The 4,048-nt window shown below is 45.9% G+C and overlaps 1 protein-coding gene across 1 annotated transcript in view; it reads right to left on the bottom strand.

The window, feature by feature from the left end:
• Ostm1 (osteoclastogenesis associated transmembrane protein 1) overlaps nucleotides 1–4,048 on the bottom strand; it is a 30,650-nt gene that overhangs the window by 18,285 nt on the left and 8,317 nt on the right. The gene's annotated exons all lie outside the window — the stretch shown is intronic.

Below are 4,048 nucleotides of genomic sequence, written 5' to 3'. Positions count from 1 at the left end.
ACCAGGAGGTCACGTGCACACAACTGCAACCCCAGCACCTGGGAGTAGGGGCAGGAGAACCAGCTGTGAATACATAGTGAGTTTGAGGCCAGTGTGGACTCCATGAAACCCTATCTCAAAAAACAAATTGTTATAAATCTCATCCAGAAGCTAGAGATTTAGCACTTAAGAATACTGGCTGCTTTTCCTTCTAGAGGACCCAGTTCTGATTCCCAACACTCACTTGGTGGCTTACAACCATCTTTAACTCTTGTCCCAGGAGATCTAATGCCTTCCTCTGGCTTCCTAGGACACCAGGCACAACATATGTATCTACATATGAGCAGGCAAAAACTTGGTGTGGGAAGTCCTTCTGGATATGTGTTGTTTTTATTGGTTAATAAAGAAACTGCTTTCAACCAATAGATTAACAGAATTTAGCCAGGCTGGAAGAGATATATAGGGAGAGAGTAGGTAGAGTCAGGGAGAAGCCATGTAGCCTCTCCCATAAGCCACAGCTATGTGGCAATACACAGATTAATAGAAATGGGTTAGTTTAGGATATAAGAGCTAGCTATTGGCCAAACAGTATTGCAAATGATATAGTTTCTGTGTGTTTATTGCGGGACCAGGTGGGACAGAAACCCCTTCCAACAAAAACTCATATACATAAAATAAAAATAATTTCAAAAGTCCCATTTAAAAAGAGTTCTAGTATTCTCTGTGTGTGTTTACATATGTGTGCAGTGTACATATGTGGAGGCCATTAGGAGTCTATCACTATCCCCCTTCTTTTTTGGCACAGTCTCTCACTGATCCCAGAGATCACTGATTGGCTAGTCTGCTGGCTCATGAGCTCCTAGCACCTCCCAGGGCCTCCCTGAGCCTCCAAGTGCCTTCCAGAGCTTTAAGTGCACAGAGTCATAAAAAAAAAAAAAAGAGCCTGTTTTTTCACACAGGCAGTGGCGATTTGAGCTCAGATCTTTATGTTTGCAGAGCAAACATTTTACCAACTGAGCCATCTCCCCAGCCTCCTACATATATTTTGTTTGTCTGTTCTCTATTTTGAGATCTCTCATGTAGCCCAGGCTGGCCTTAAACTTGCTATGTAGATGAGGATGACTTTGATCTTCTGATCTTCCTGCCTCCACACCCATGTGCTAGGGTCACAGTCATGTGTCACCATGCTCAATCTATGCAGTGCTGGAGAAGGAGTCCAGGACTTCATGTGCTAGGGTCACAGTCGTGTGTCACCATGCTCAATCTATGCAGTGCTGGAGAAGGAGTCCAGGACTTCATGTGCTAGGGTCACAGCCGTGTGTCACCATGCTCAATCTATGCAGTGCTGGAGAAGGAGTCCAGGACTTCATGTGCTAGGGTCACAGCCGTGTGTCACCATGCTCAATCTATGCAGTGCTGGAGAAGGGGTCCAGGACTTCATGCACTTTAGGTAAGCACTCTGCTGAGGTAGCTACATCTTCAATCCTAGGTGATTTTTAAAAAGGCTCTTCAGTCTGTTCATACTAGTAATTTTCAACTTTAGCTGTGGTGGTGACAAATCCCTATGACCCAAACATTTGGGAGGTGAATGCAGGAGAACAACATTGAGCCCAGGCTAGCCCAGTGACATCACATGAAGCGGTTGCTAAAATTAACAGCCTGGTGCTTCACACCTGTGATCCAGTACATGGGTGTGGAAGCATGGGGGGGGGGGATCTGGAGTTCAAGGTCATCCTTAGATATATACCAAGTTCAAGGTCAGCCTGGCCTATATAAGAAATAGCTAAAAAGAAAAAGAAAGTTTTGTCAGCTAAGCCCTTTTTATCTATTTCCAGAAGCAATGAAACAATACAAAATGAAGAGCCAGCAGTCAGCACAGCACGGTATACTGACAAGGGGGAAAGATATGGATTTGGGGTTTCTTTTGTTTTTCTTTTGTTTTTTATTGAAAAAAAAATTTCTGCCTCCTTCCAGCCTCCCATTTCCCTCCCCCTCCTCTCACTCCTCTCCCCCTCTTGGTCCAGTGGCACATGTTGTTATGTTAATTCTAGTTCTCTGAAGGCTGAAACAGAAAGATCTAGAGTTTGAGGGTAGCCTGAGATACAATAGCAAATTCAAGGCCAGCCTAGGTTACATAGCAAAAGAGCCATACAAAAACAACAAAAAATTTTTTAGCCAGGCATGTTTGTTGGGAGACAGGGGCCAGCCTGGATTATATAGTGAATTCCACTCTAGCCAGGGCTACGTAATGAAACCTATCTGAGAAGAAAAAACATTTTTTAAGCCTGATGTTACAGGTTTGAATCTAGATACTCTCCATAAGCTCATGTGAACACTTGATCCCTATTTACAGAAGAAATTTTCACCCAAAAGAAGTACAGTTTGGGGGCCACGGAATATTTACGGGGTGGGGCCTCGCTGGTAGACATAGGGGCTGGCCTTTGAAGGTTATTCCAGGACAGTTCTCTGCTGCTTGTCTGCAATCACATGACACCTGCCTGCAGTCTCCTTACTGAAGTGCTAACAGGCCCAAGCATTGCAAACATGGTGCCAGCAGGTTTTGCCCTCTCTCCTTCCTGTCTCCTTGTTAACCGTTACAGTCCCCAAGGTCTATTCCCTTATTTGGCCACTTCCTTAAGCCTAACTAAAACTCTGTGGTCCAGCTACTAAATTCATTACTTGGCTAGGCTGGCTAACCTGTCCAACTAGGACTTACCAACTCACCTCACGCAGACTTCCCTCTTCCTCCTTAAAACCCACCTCCTGCAGAGACACCTGCTGGCAGCTCCCCACCCCACCCCAGCCTCTAGGCCAGAAGTCTCCTCTGTGTGAGAACCTGGTGTCTGGGTGTGTCTGCCCACTCTGAGGCCCCTGCAGTGATGACCTGCCACCTTCCATTCTGGTCCCAAGGACAAAGCCATCCTGCCACTCTCTAAAACCTCTCTGCAACCGTGAACCAAAAAAGACCTTTCTCGTCACCGCCTGTTTCTGCCAGGCACTGTCACAACAATGAGAGGTGACGAATACACGTGCACTTCTTGCCACCTTTGATACCGTACATGTATTGCTAATGTCCACGTTTTATAGTAGGTAACTCTCTCATAGCATGCTGGAGTTCAAAGAAGGGAAATGCTGGTCCATGTGATAAACTACCGTATTCATGAAAGTTCTGCCCTCCCCGAATGACTTCACCTCCCTGCGGGCTTCCAGGACCCCAGAATGCCCACTTTTCCCTTCTCTATGCTCTCCTTCTGCCACGTCTTTTACCTCAACTCCACCCAGTGAGACCATACCCAACCATGAAGATCCCTCAGCTCCTAAAATGCTCCCAGATGACTTTTCCTTCTTTCTAAGACCCTGAAATTTTATTGTTTACTTTTCTAAGCTATATTTGTAATATATCTTTCTCACTAAGTTATAGACAGTGGAAGGTAAGGGCATAGGACATAGTTGGTATTCAAGGCACATCTAAGTTGAAATAATGATTTAAGTTTTTACAAAGATACCTCAAATGGGTGTCACTTTATTACCCAGAAACACAGGAGCTTGCAGAGCTGGCAGAACTGATGTCCTCTCTCCCTCCCCTCTCTCCCTCCCCTCTCTCACAACATTCTCTTCCTTCCTCCTTCCTCCCTTTTGCTCCCTCTCCAAAAATCCCTCTCCCTTGCTCTGGGAGATTATTATAAATATCAGTTAATATAGGTTCGGCTATTTTCTCCAACTTACTGATGAAGAAACTAGAGTTCCACAAAATGGTGTTAACTGTCCCAAACCCGACAGCAAACAAACACCTGTCTGACCTCAGAGCCCGTAGATCTGCTACACAATTCTAACTACCAGAACTCACCCTGGCAGCAATGTCTAATACACCGTGACCCCAGTGACAGCGCCTTCAACCCTAGTGACAATAGATTGCCTGGTTTCAGCCGCCCTAAAGCTCAGTGAGATCAAATGTGACACATCACTGCAGCAGAGACACGGAGCACTGCAGCAGAGACGAAGCCCCACAGCAGACACCGAGAACTGCAGCAGAGACACGGAGCCCCGCGGCAGAGACACGGAGCCCCGC

Source organism: Microtus ochrogaster, linkage group LG9 (assembly GCF_000317375.1).
Source record: "Microtus ochrogaster isolate Prairie Vole_2 linkage group LG9, MicOch1.0, whole genome shotgun sequence".
Classification (NCBI taxonomy): domain Eukaryota; kingdom Metazoa; phylum Chordata; class Mammalia; order Rodentia; family Cricetidae; genus Microtus; species Microtus ochrogaster.
This window is presented reverse-complemented; position numbering and strand designations above follow the sequence as displayed.